This window comes from Lycorma delicatula, chromosome 2 (genome assembly GCF_047948215.1).
Source record: "Lycorma delicatula isolate Av1 chromosome 2, ASM4794821v1, whole genome shotgun sequence".
Taxonomy (NCBI): Eukaryota; Metazoa; Arthropoda; class Insecta; order Hemiptera; family Fulgoridae; genus Lycorma; species Lycorma delicatula.
In genome coordinates, this window is record NC_134456.1 from 72,237,464 (window position 1) to 72,252,522 (window position 15,059).

Sequence of the window (15,059 nt, forward strand, 5' to 3'; positions counted from 1 at the left end):
AACAAACATAACCTCGTTCTATAACAACTTCATGAACTAAAATTAACGACCAACCTAGAAAGAAAAGGGCGTGGCTTTTAGCTACAATACGTTAGAGGAAAACTTTAACAAAATTCCAAGCAATAACTTGTCTTCAATTCGCTTCTCAACTCTAGACATAATTGCGACTCTTCCTTCCAACTAGAAACAGAAGTTCCCTCCCTCCTGACTATTCATCACTTATACACCTGGCAGGAAGACCTGCGAGCCTCACAGGCAGTAGCCCGCACCTCCGGTATCACACTTCGTTGAACTCGTTCATGATAAAAGTTAGCTAACTCCCTGACTAACGCAGGCATTCAACTGCTCTGGATGTAAAAAAGATAGCAACCTATACTTGGAATAATTAATGCGTCTGTTTATTAATAACTAATTTTTTTTTTAACTTCATCCAACTTTCATTATCAAAATGAATTTCCGTTTGGTTTTTACATTTTCTGGAAGGAAATGAAATTATGTTGTTTCACTGCCTTTATTTAAATTACTTTTTGAAGGAATAAATTCTCAAGCTAAATTTGATTAATGATTTTTATATGGTTGATATTGAATAAGAGTACTAGAATATAATTTTGTAAGTAAATTTTAAAATAAAAAAAAATAAAAAATGGTACAAATAATATTTTTTTATTATTTAAAATTTAGCAATCTGAGATTACCGCAAAAAAAAAAGCTGAAAAGCAACAACCAGCTTAATAACACTTAATTTATTACCGCCTTCAAAATGTCAAAATTTAAAGAATAATCGAAAAATGAGATGAAAATATAATATTAAAAATTTCATTCGTTGGTGGTGTTTGGATTATAGAGTACGATTAATATTTTGTAAAGTTTACTCATTTAGGTTATTGCTTAGCCTGATATTATGTCGTAACGGGAAAAAGTTTTCTTTTAGAGAAGTCTTTAAAAAAAAAGATGTGGACAACACATGACTTCCTTGTACGCCTATTAAATTACATATACACATTGTTTTAAAATGAAAAGTACATAAAATGTTATTTCATTAATAACTTCAGATATTTTTTCATAATTTTTTTTTAATTGTTATTATTGAATTATTATTTATTGTAAAACTTTTTTACAATCTGAGGTTAATAATTATAATTAAATCAATGTATTTAAATTTAAAAAAAAAGGAGAAGTCGTATTCGAACTGATATGCCTTCCTCTTGTAAGATCCATATATTTCATTAATTAAAATTTTATTTGGCTATTACTCAAGAACCAATGAAAATAAGTACCACTTATGATATCGTTGAAAAGTCCTGAATGAGGGCTTATTACTGCAAATAAAAAAAGTTGAAAAACTAATATCTTTTTTGATTTTAGACTTTTTTTGGATACTTTTTGTCCAATCGATTGCAATCAAAAGGGTAGGTGCACAACTAGATGTTACAACAGTCCTAAATCCAAAATTTCAACATCCTACGGCTAATCGTTTTTGAGTTATGCGAAATACATACGTACGTACAGACGTCACTCCGAAACAAGTCAAAATGGATCCAGGGATGGTCAAAATGGATTTTTTCGTTGAAATCTAAAACCGAAATTTTACGCGATCATAATACTTCCTTTACTTCGTTCAAAGAAGTTAATATATACAATATATTTTTTTTCTGGGTATTCCTTTTTATATTTTAATCCAGTCTCAGATTATTCAATTTTTTTCATACGGGCAGAGCTTTTCCGGGAAGAGCTACTATATTCTAGGTAATTAAAAAAAATATGTATTTTATGTTAAAATACACTTTTTAAAAGAAAAAGAGTGTTATCACGAAAAAATAATGCAAATCAATTCTTATTTAATATTTTCTTATTGGAATTATGCTAAATTAAGGTTTAGCGATTGTTTGTTTTAAATTTTTCACAAGATTAAGGTATTATTTATTTTTCTGATATTTTCTGATGTTAATTTTATCTTTTAAAATAGTTTATATTAGGAAAACTATTGAATAATTTTTATTATATATATATATATATATATATATATATATATATATATATATATATATATACACGCACCCACAGACGGGCACGCGCGCGCGCACACACACACAAACACATACGCACACACATACACTCTGAAATATCTGATTCATAGATACAAATTACTAACACACATAAAAAGCAACGTTGCCTCGCTGAATGGATAATTTATTTTTCTGTGTTCTGTGAAGATACTATTTATTAGTGTAAATTTTTCATTTAGTGAACTATTTTACTACATTATTTTAAATCTTAAAAAGGTAAAAGAAGCCAAAATAACAAATAATTAATTTTAACTCATTTAAAGAGATAGATTATAGCTTAGATTCTAGATTAACATTACTGTATCAGCTATTTTCAAATATATTCATAAATGATTTTTTTTGCTTTGTTTATAAAACGCTCGAAGCACTTCAAATTAACTTTTTTCTTAGGTCTTTTTTTATAGTTCTATTAGAATATTACAAACTAAATTCGGAATTTTTAAAATTTTGGTGTCCATAATATTTTTTTTAAACCTCTTAGTTTTCAATTTTATACTACAATTAATAATAGTCCAGCAATGAGGTGAATACGGGTGCAAATTTCCCTTTAGATTTTATTACAATAAGATAAAGCATTTAACTTATCCATCCCAATTATAATATCCTCGTGTGTTTATATATATATATATATATATATATATATAAATAATTATATGATTTCAATTCTTGAATTTAAAATTTAACTTATACACCCCCACTTCTTTAAGAAGCGTCTTGCAACATAGCGAGAACTACACTTTATTTATTGATACTGAACAAACGTAGGAATAAATAAAATAATATTAAACGAAAAGTATTTTTTTTTAAATTATAAAGAAATTAAAAATTCTTAGTCGTAATTCAATGAAAAGCAATAATTTAATTTAATTATCTACATTTTCGGTATGTAAATTCCTATCAAATACAACAAAACATAGAACTAAAAGAAATAAACATGTAAATATAACACGCCCTATTAATTTTTAAATTGGTGAAGAGGAACGTTCTATTTCCGTTTTGGTTTAATTCGTTTCGCAGCCGAAACTGTTGTGCATTTACCAGGAAATGATATCACTGGCAAAAAATATTGTATTTATAACTTTATTAATTAATTTTTACCAAATTACCAGATTACTTTCTTATTTTTTAATGAATTCTGTTATATGATAATTTTGCCTCTGATGAAAATTAAAAACTTTTTTCAAAACGGAATTTTAAAAAAAATATTTTATTATAAAACAGAAAAACTGTAAATAAATGAATTTTCAATTACCAACGAATTTCAATGATATTTATAAAAATAAGATATAGAGACAAGAGTAAAATTGTTATTAATTAATACTGTAAGTAAATTTTAATTTGCACGGAAAAATAACACATATTATTACTGAATTTTCCAAAGATCGCTACAATATTTACTGAGGGTTGTTATCTGAACGTAAGAACCATAATAGATTATTTCCTTAATTACTGGAATAAAATTAAGAAAAATAATACAATGGACGCACTATTTTTGTTGAAAATCCGGCTCCCTAATTTGTATATATATATATATATATATATATATACTACCCGTCTTGGTTTCGCCCGCGTTATATGGTTACTCGCGTTTCCGTCGTGGTCAGGGGATGATTAGCCGCCGGTCATGGCTCGCTTCACTCGCCCGTCTAGCCAGAGTGCTCAAACCGTTGAATCCCGCTGTGTTCATTAAATTCCAGTATGTTAGAGTAATAATTATAAATAAAAATTAAAGTCTGTTCACTTTATAAAAAATATCACAGCGTATTGAAATTTCTTCAGGTCAATATGACTGGAAACAGCGATCTAAGAATGTAGGATTAAAACAGTCGGGCCACATCTTAAAAATATTGGTTATAAGTAACTAGTTACTTATAACCGTGCTTCGTACGGGTAAAACTGTATATTGCTCGGTTTTTATCGACACCTGACAAACACCGATAAGGAAATGACCATACTTCGTTCTTTTTATTTTTTAATTACTTTTATTTTACGTTTCAAGTAACCGGAGGCAGATGCAGCCAGTCGCGTCATACATACAGTAACAGTGGTTATGTTGGTTGAGCCGCCATGCCCTACACCCTCGCACCGTTTTAAAAATCGAAATTAAAAAAAAACCGAAAATGGTTTTTTAGATATTTATCTGAAAAGTATTTGCAATCTCCAATCTAGTCAATATCTCGTTTAGTATAGTCGGAAATGGTGAAAATTTGCAAGCAATGTTAAAAATTTTATCTTTCTTCACCACTTGCAAGGCTGAATTTCAAAAAAAATCTACAAATAGGTTTTTAGATATACACATGAAATTACACACACCAAAAATCAAGTTGATATCTTCATATCACCAAGAAATTAAAAAAAAAAAAAAAAAAAAAAAAAAAAAAAAAAAAATTGTAAATTTCATTGTTACTCCCTTTAACCCTTTAAACCCGGAATTTCAAAAAATCCTTTCTTAGTATGCACTTACACCGTAAGAAGAATATATATAAAAGTTTTCATCAATCTATTTTCAGTATTTTTTTGCTGGTCGTTGATGTCTCACTCAGTCCCGACATGTTCTTATATATATATATATATATATATATATATATATATATAATATATATATATATAAACCTCCCCACCCCCCTCCAAAAAACGGCTAATAATCGGTCCCTTAAATTCATTGGGAATGATGTTCTGTTTAGTTGGATAACCTCTTATTCGAAGAACAAGATTATTTTCATTTTTAAATTACAAATTTTCTGTTCTCCTTTATCATATAAGATCTGAAATTTCTATTGGCCGTCTTTATGCCTCAAAGAATTTCCTTTGGGGCAAAAATTTATCTTCGCTTGAAGCTTTTTAGTTTTGTATTCTAAGCTGATCATATCGCTGCTTACATTCTCAACCGCGTGAAGAATTCAAAAAAAAAAAGTTCATAAAGAATTTATTCTTCATCCAAGAAATATTTTTTCCTTCATTTCACTGAGTAAGAAATGTTTGTGACAGTTTTAGAACGAGCACAAATAAAAAAAAAAATAATAATAATGTCAATTGGTATTGTCCTTGGCATTAAAAGAATATTTGTCACTTTTAACAACAACGAGGTTACATAACTGGAGATTTTCCGACGTAAAAAAAAATGACATCATGCCCGGGATATCCTAATCAAAAAAATATGGAATATATTTTTGTTGCTAGTCTAATTTACTAAGATATACTACATCAACAAATAAACTCTCTCTGATAGGTATAGACATATAATTTTTGCTTATAAACATTTTAGAATTTCTTTTTGCATTATGATACACTGGAGGACAAAAATAACAGAAATTGATGAAAATTAAGTTAAGAAATGGTAACGTTGTTCAGTAAAGAATAAAAATTCAAAGCAATTACGTATAATTATGTACTTTAATGCTACAGATTCGAAAATATTTTATATAAATATTAATAAATGAATTTCATGACACATTATTGATACGCATAACACGTGCACATTCGTAACCCAGAATTAAAATATCGAATTTCTTTTTCAACTAGACCAGGCTTGGCCAACATACAGCCCGCGGGCCGAATCCGAAAGCAAGGGCTGTTTGATTGCCAAATCTGTCCAAAAACACGCTAGAAGGGCGAAAAAGAAGGTAAAGAGTAAAATCTAATTATGTGTTTATTTCTGTGCACATAGAAATTTAAATTAAGCACCCTATAGTGCGCTTAAAAACCCTATAGTTTTTTTTAAAAACTGTGTACCATATTCTTGAATGTGATAAAGTATAGAATTAGATTATTACCTTGCTTCCAGCAATTATATTTAATTCATTTTTTTCTCTGTTTTTTTTATTTTACAAAAATTTTAACTATGGCCTTGAAAAGGCTCAGAAAAACATTTTCTGGAGCAGCATGCCCCACTAATTTTAGCTACGAGCGGCCACTGATAAGGGATGAAATATCTATCTGCATAAATTCACCTAACCCCTTTTAAAATACAAATACGAAACGGTACACAGACGGCTGGAAATACAAATCATCTCTGTTAATAAAATTTTAAATGAAAGTTATTTTGGGAAGGAAAACATAAAACAGTATAGATCACTTTATAGCAATAAAACTAAAAAAATATATTATTAACTTATACTCGATGACTGGTAAAATATTTCTTACTAAAAATAATGTACAGGATGAGACACACCTTTAACCTACCTAATCAGCAGGTCACGACAAATCAAAAGAAACGAGTATTCCAGTCATCTTATTTCGATTCACCGTAGTTCTTCAATTGATTGCTACTTTAAAATTACGACTTCATATCTAGATACAAATTAAGCGTACACAATTCAAATAAATTAAGACATTTCTAATACTAATGGGGTTAAACTGTCATCGTTATCGATGAATAGATATAAAAACATAATGAGAAAATGTTACAGTAAAATAACTCGCTGAATAATAACATGGAACAAATTTAAAACCTAAGATGCTCGATAAAATTAAATAAGACTGATTTATAAAGGATATAAAACAAATTGATTCTTTGTTGTAAAAGAATTCTAAGATACGTTATCCGTTAACAACATCGGTTGTCTATAATGTACGTCGAGTGACGCACACTTCAACAGACCAACTTTCTATAATAATTCGTATTATGGCTTATTTACCATCTGGTATATCCTAGAAGAAGGGCTGTGTACCATAACGAAAAGAAAAAAAATATAGTAGAAGGAACATCAGTAAGGTATGCATCAGAAAATTATACACGTCTGTTCTTTTTTTAACGATACAGTTGATATGTCGAAATAAAAAAGAAGGGTTTGTCTGATGCACCTGTTTTTTTTTTTTATACCATCTGGTAAATCAACTAACCCTCGTGATTACCGGACTGGAAGTGGGTGTGACATGAGTCACGGTTTTGGTTTGAGGATACAGTTCGTACCTTGTACGTAAATGACATGAAGTGAATCGCCCTAGGGTTTTAACTATTCATATTGGACGGAAACCCCAACCGTTATTTTATTTTTAACTGACGAATAATTACAAGGGAAATCTTTTAGTGAAACAGGAAAACAACTCGATTATAATAAACCTACGACAGTAATTCGGTTTCTGCGTTTTACTCCACAATCCGTATCCGTTATTCTTTGTTTGACAGTAAATCATAAAGTAGTATGTCAGATAGCTACATTATATACAATTTCTAGTGAAACTTTCAACCAGAATTACACTGATTACATTGTAAATATTATATTTACGAATAAAAAAAAAATAAATAAAACATGAATTTTATCCATTTAATATGGCGTAACAAACGAAAAATAGACGTTTATATAAATAAAATAATGCAGACCGAATAGAAAATATAACAGAACATGAAGTTTTTTTCCAGGAAATCAATCAAAGCCTAGCAGAAAAACATATTTTAAATAATAGACAAGACATTCGGAAAATTTTGAAGCCTAACTATTACTGTATTACTACTAACTATTACTGTATTACTACTAACTTGTATTAACTAAACAAGATTACTTCAAATTTTAGAATTTATTTATTAGAGATTTAACAGTTTAACGTATAAAAAAGAATAAGGACCTATATCGGTTAGCGGGTATCAAATTTTTTTATTCCAAATCAGCGGGTATTTAGATATATTTGCAGTAAAATTATAAATATAATCTAACCAGGTTTAAACAACGCTCTCTTTGATCGCTAACCTTCGCTTGCTAGTCAGGTTAGCGAGGGAAGCGGGCATAGGTTAAGTTTGGTTAGCTTATATTTATTTTATAAGGGATTTGTGAAGTCTTGTCATTTAATTATGTAAGTTGTAAGTTTTTATCCCTTTTGTAATTTCTGTTGCTATCCTGTAGAATTTTAGGCCCATCATGACTGGTTAGACTTAAAAAAATGTGACGCCTAGAAATACTAGCCCCCTAGGAGTACACCTAGGAGGGTACTGCCTAGGAAACACATGTTTGTATAAATGAGTGTATTATATGGAAAGAAAAAAAAAAGGACTGGTGAAAAAAAGAATAAAAAAAATAAAATAAGGTCGCCAGGGGTTGAATCGTGAACACGTATAGGGACAAGGGACGTAACCTCAATGCTGAGGACGTTTTTCAGTCCATCCAAATGTAAGAGTGGTTGGATTGAGGCGCTCCGATGAAGCACTAAGGACCCTCAAGGTATGTGAGGTGAGCGCGCGATTCAGGGGGGGCGGTATGGGTGGGGTGCATACCCGGAATTGGGATTACTCTGATTAGAATATAGTGTCGGGAAGGGTATTCTGGGGAGGGGCGCGTGGCAACCAGAAGTCATGATGTCTCAATGAACCAGGAAGGACCCCGATGGGTAATACAGCGATGTTAGCTGCATGCACTGGGTGGGTTAATCTGCAGCTACGTCACTCAGGGCCGACCGATGCAGCGTCTTCTAGGCGATTACCAGTTGCCTTTGAGTGGTTAAAAAGGTCCAAAAGAAGCTTATATTTATAATTATAAGGAACAATGCTTATATTAGACCTCTCTCGGGTACAATGAATATAATCGACGAGTAAAAATGAAAAAAGCTGAAACACAGTTGTAGGACTTCCCCTTCACGCGGCTTGCATACGCATACACACACAACTTAATTTAGTACATCACTGTTACACTAGCGTTCCTCTTGGTGATAGGGGGTATTGATGCAGTATACCCACTTAGAACTCTAGCCGAGAGCATCTTTTGGGGTGGGGTGCGATTATTACTTTTTTTTTGCAAATATTATTGTTTTTTAATTGTTAGCAAATGTGCCTAATAAAAATAAGACCTTAATTTAGGCGAAATCTTGAGATACAGAGCGTGAAATTTCTCTACAGCCTCACCCCCTTGACCTTTTAAGTAGAAAATGTTATGGCATGAATGCCTTATACATAGAAATATTATGAGCGAGTTTAGTCAAAATCGGTCCAGTAGTTCTAGAGATATAAGGTTATTTAGAGTGCAACACCAAACACACGTACATATAAACATTAAAATCCGGAAAATTTCCATCCGGTATTTTTGGGTTCCTAGGTGTCAAAACTCCAAGATTCGGTGAAAACCGCATATGTCTAAACTGAACCGATTACAATACTTTCTCCTGTAGAGCTATAGCGCTATCTAGACAGGAAAGTAAAAATATACTAATCCAAGATTGATTGTTAATATGGAAAATTGGTGATTTTTTGGTAAAAATGTTATTTGTTTATGGTTTGTTTGGTTATTTCTATATAATTGTAAAAATTATATTTTTGAGAAAAAGATAAAAAGAAAGTGGTACTTGCTTACCGAAAAAGGTCCAAGAATAATTAATTTAATTTTAACTTCTATAATTGTCAAATGTAGAACTGGCTACCTTGATTTGGTATTGAGCTCCAACTCATCTCTTGCTGTAGCTGATTTTCGTCATCGTGATGTCGACAAGATTTTCACTACACTGCGTTTTCAGCTTGGCCCTGTTTTGTTCCATATCAATGTTTTGGACTATTTCTATCGTTTAATGGAAATTTTACACAGTGCTGTACTTGAGTACACTCCTTATGAAGAAACTCCGTAAATCTCGACATCCTTGCTGGTTTTCTGCTGAACACAGATATTAACATAGATATTTGGTGGTTAGGAAGAAAATCGTCCATAGAAGTGTAAAACCTCATCTGATTCCATCGATTACTTCGGATTTCGTCGGCTGAGATCATTATGCAAGGAGCTGAGCTCTAAGTGTTATGCTAATTACATCTCCCATATTTATAGCACTATCCTTCAGAATATCTTTTTGGAGTTTTTTTAATAGCATAAAAGATTCTTCAAGTTCTACTGCAACTTATTACTTCGAAAACTGCCTCGAGTTATCCCCTTCTGTAATCTGCAATCTTTTTCCATATGTTACTATGCTCTGTTCTCTTTGTGAATTTGTTTTTTCTGATTTATTGACTATCTCTCATCCTTGTTTTTGTTGTGCGTATGTTTTTCCTATTACTATTATTTTTATAAGAAAAACAAACGCTCAACAAAAACAAGGATGAGAAATAGTAAATCAACAAATTAGAAAAAAATAAATAAATTCATAAAGAGAACAGGGCGTTTTTAGTGTTGTGCGTTTGTTTTTCCTATTGCTATTACTGTTAGTAGTGACGGGGTGCTCCTACCCATTTTTTATCAATATATGACTAGTAAGCGGTTGGGATACGTAAGCCGGTGGTGTATGGCACCGCGCTTAGTCTGCTCATGCTGTAAGGTAAGCTCTAGGAGTTATTTAGCATACTGGTCGTTAAATTGTTCCGAGGCTCAGTAGCCGTTTGTGACACAGACATTCGGTATTATGCTTTAGAACGACCAAATGGGGTGGTGGCAGGAGAAATGCCAAGCAAACCAATTAATAATATTATTGCATTGGATTAGGATATTGTATCTTTTATGAATTGGCTTATGCCGTTGATAAATATATATATATATAAATAAATAAAATGTTACATGATAAGTGAAAAAGCGTAATAAATATCACTTTTCCGTATGTATATATATTACAAATTTACAAATTCTATGTAGCCTGTGTTTATATACGTGTAATAGAAATATACTTACTTATAAGTATTATTTATAATACTATTAATTAAGCTGTAAATCTATTTATTAATTTTATTTTAGTAGATAATTATCACATTTAATAGCAACTAAAAATAATTTTAATTTAAAATCTAATCATAAAATTTTTAAATTATCTATCTTAAAGGTTATTAATAAGAATAATATTATAAATTATCGTTATAAAAACAAGTCTCAATTAAATATTCATAAATAAAAGTTAGTTAACCCATTTATAAATATTTAAATAGTACAGGTTAAACATCATTTTAAAAATTAGTTTTAATACTTTCACTATTACACAGAGTGTATTTTTTGTTTAATAAATTAGTATATAAATAACCTATATATTATTTTAAATTAGGCCTAGTTAAACCAAAACACTGACAGCTGATTTACATTTTGTATGCCGTTAACATTTTACAACTGACATTATTTAAATAAATAACTAATCTAAGATGTACTTTAACTTTTTTATCTAATTCTGCTGTTTGTTATCGATTATTCAATCATTCTTTATTCTGTGTTCTTTAAAAACATGACCCGAGCTGTTACATACAACTTTCTATTCAACTATATACAGTCGTATTTCTCTCCTAGTTGTTATTACATATTTTATAGAAATACTATTATGATGCGGTTATAAAGCATTCATCTGCTTTAACCATTTATTTTTAAAATAAACATTTTACATGTTTGGAAAGAAAAGAAAATGAATATCTGAAGTGAAACAGTGGAGCTCGTAGCTAAAACTAGTGGGGATGCTGTTCCAGAATTTTTTTTTCTGAGCCTTTTCAAGGCCATGGTTAAAGTTTTCTGTAAAATAACAGAACCGAGAAAAAAAATGGATCAAATAGAATAACTGGAAGTAGGACAATAATCTAATTCTGCACTTTATCACATTCAAGAATATGGTACACAGTTTAACTATATTCGCTTTAACGGATAAATAATAAAATGTCAATAAAGATAATATTTTTTAGTATTATTAGATAATTTAATAAAATGTTCGCTTAAAAACACTATAGTCCAACGGTGCTTAATTTAAATTTCTGTGTACACAGAAAGAAATACATAAGTACTTTTTACTAATTACCTTCTTCGCCCTTCCGGCGTGTTTTTGGACAGACTTGGCAATCAAAAAGCCCTTGTCTTCCTTCCTTCATCTTCTGATCGCTACTAAAAATAAATAACTAAACCACTTTCAAATTCGTTCAACCGACTAAACTAGAAAAGGGAACAAACAAGGAACATTCCATACACACGCGGAGTAAAAAAAAAAAACTTCCTTCCACCAACACGTCAGGGTCGGCACTGCGGGAACGACAGTTCTCTCTCTCCCTCGCAGCCTCGCGTGCAGCTTCCTATGTGCGCATACGCACAATAGCCAAACACCACGCCGCTGGAACTGTGAAGTGCACAGTTCAATACAAATATTTTTGTAACTTTTCATAAACTTGGGATGGCTGCTGACATTAACCTTAAGAATTATATATTGTACAAGTACAAAGAAAGAATTAAAGAAATAAGGAATCATTATATTAAATGTTATTTGTAATATCAAGTAGAAATAGGGGGTCCTGCAGTTCCACACTGTCTATACGCGAGCCGTCACTGATAATCATAGCACAAGTATAAGTTAACCTATGGATTTATAAATTTAAAGATCATTCACCATTGTTTCCTACGAATTTTTTTTTCATATTTAACTATTATTTAGGAGTTGCTAGTTTCTTATTGTCTTGTTTTATTAAAATGCTAATTTATCCATTAATAACATAAATACATGGTATAGACGAAAATGGAAAGCGACTGTGGCGATGAAACAAAGTGAACTTTAATTTTGGTTAATTTATGATATTTTATTACAGTTCTGTGTTAAAGGATTGTTTGTTTTTGTTTTCAGCTGTATAACCTTGAATGTTTAACAACAAATATTCAACAGAATAAAATGATACCTTGTAATGGTTGTTTTTTAATTAAATGTAATATGTCTATGCATGATATGCATTATCAAGGAGCTTGGTGGGACAAACGTTTCATGGTGATAAGTACCACTTCAGAGCATTTTAATAAATGAGGCTCTGATAAAATTAACTGGGTGAATTAGTGGCATTTCTAGTAAACGACACAATTGTTTATTAAATCTAAAATAATTTATTGTTCTTTTAAAGATCGAAGCAAGGAATATAAAGTATAATGGAAACGAATAAAATTCCATGCAATCAAATATAAGTCTACGATTAATTCTAATTTAATTATAAGAACTTAAGTGATAAGGTATACAAGTTTAAAAAATATAAGAAAAAGTAAATATACTATACTTCCTGTGCAACACCTATACTTCAAATTACAGCCTACACATAAATGATGACAAATATTTACCAGTAATTTATACAATGTAATTCAGGTATTTCTACGAAGAAATTATGATTTACATTAACTGTTGAAGTATATTAATGTATAATTAAAGATGTACAGAAAATAAAATGCCGGTTTCACTTAATTTTAAATTGCCCGGAATAGTTTCTCGTTAAACAGTTTTTGGAGAACAAATATCGTACACGGGCGACGATAACACAAAAGTGTTTTTCGCCCTGGAAAAAACGAAAAAAAAAACAAGAAAAATTGTATAAAATTTTTTTGAGCAATGAAATTTTATATTTATCATGTAAAAGTGATAAATTTATTATAAATCTGAAATAAAATTTCGTTTTAAGAATTAAAATGAAATATCTGAAACTAAAGAATCCACCTACAAAAATGTAGAAATTAAAACGTTTTGTTATTATGTAAAAATAAAGGTTTAATTTAATTAATACAATACTTAAAAAATAGTATGTACCAATTATCTGAAATCATTTATCTCACATTATTACAAAAATATTGGTAGAATTTGCTTAAACTTTTATTGGTAAATACAATTTAATAATATTTTTCACTTTAATATAAACTTTTTACTTTCTTGTTTGAAGTAAAGGAAGTATTATGATCGCGAAAAATTTCGGTTTTCAGATTTCAACGGAAATATGCATTTAACCATCCCTGAATCCATTTTGACTAATTTCGCCTTGATGTCTGTACGTATGTATATATCTCGCATAACTCAAAAACGATTAGCCGTAGTATGTTGAAATTTTGGATTTAGGACTGTTGTAACATCTAGTCGTGAACTTCCCCTTTTGATTACAATTGACTGGATCAAAAGTGTCCAAAAAAAACCCAAAATCCAAACAACTTGGATTTTGAACTTTTTCTTAACTGCAGCAGTAAGCCCTTATTGAGAGCTTTTCAACGATATATATATATGATACTTTTCATTTGTTCCAGAGTTATAGTCAAACGAAATTTTAATAAATGAAATATTTGGATCTTACAAGGGGAAGGTACATCGGTTCAAATCCGACTTCATTTCCTTTTTTTTAATTGCAATATAATTAACCTAATAAAATATAACCTATAATATAATTATTAACATTCGATTGTAAAAAAAAATTACAATAAATCATACAATAATAAAAATAAAATAATAATTATATTTTAAAAAATCAGAAGTTATTAGTGAAATAAAATTTGATGTATTTTTCATTTAAAAAAAATGTGTATTTGTAATTTAATAGGCGTACAAGGAAGTCATGTGATGTCTACATCAGATTTTTATTATGAAAGAACGGAGTATTGGTAGTCATAGCTTATAAAAATATACGGAGCCTGACCGGGATTCGAACCCGGGACCTTCACAAGAAATGCCAAGCAAGACACTGCGTACTCTGCCAGGAGATAATCAAACACAAACGGAATTTTAATAAAATGATTATTGAGGTACGAATAAAAGAATACATTTTCAGTTTATATGATCTTAATCAGCTACATATTGACAGGTAAAGTATAATTAAACGTTAAATAATATTTTTTGAATTATAGAATATAATTTTTAAATTGAGTTCCATTTGTTTTAATGTTAAAAAAGTAAAAATAAATAAATAACTTCATTTTTATCATTTTTTTTTTTAATGGATATTACAAAAGAGTAAAGCAACCAGTCACTCCCGGAATTTGAGAATTTCTGTGTTAGTTTATTAGGGTAAAAAAATATCTGGTTGATTGCAGTTTTCTACAAAGTGATTATAAATAATTTGAATCAAACTAGGCTGCAGGGCAAATAAATTTTTTCATGATAAATATTTTTAGGGAGATAAGATTAAATAGGTATAATATTTAAAATTTTTCAAATTAATTTTGATATATATATTTACTACTTAAGATAGCGATTATAAAAACAAGTCAGAGAAAATTAGACTAAAAAATTGCAGTAAATTATATAAAATAAAGATATACGTTGTTAAAAAAATCTTAGGCAAATTAAAAACAAAAAACACCAGCCCCCTCTCTACGTTAAGATTCAAATTTGAATACGCATACA

The 15,059-nt window shown here is 29.8% G+C and overlaps 1 protein-coding gene across 3 annotated transcripts in view; it reads right to left on the reverse strand.

Annotated features, from left to right (window-relative positions):
* The window catches only part of LOC142318898 (uncharacterized), a 419,416-nt gene that overhangs the window by 352,225 nt on the left and 52,132 nt on the right, over positions 1-15,059 (reverse strand). The window lies entirely within an intron of this gene.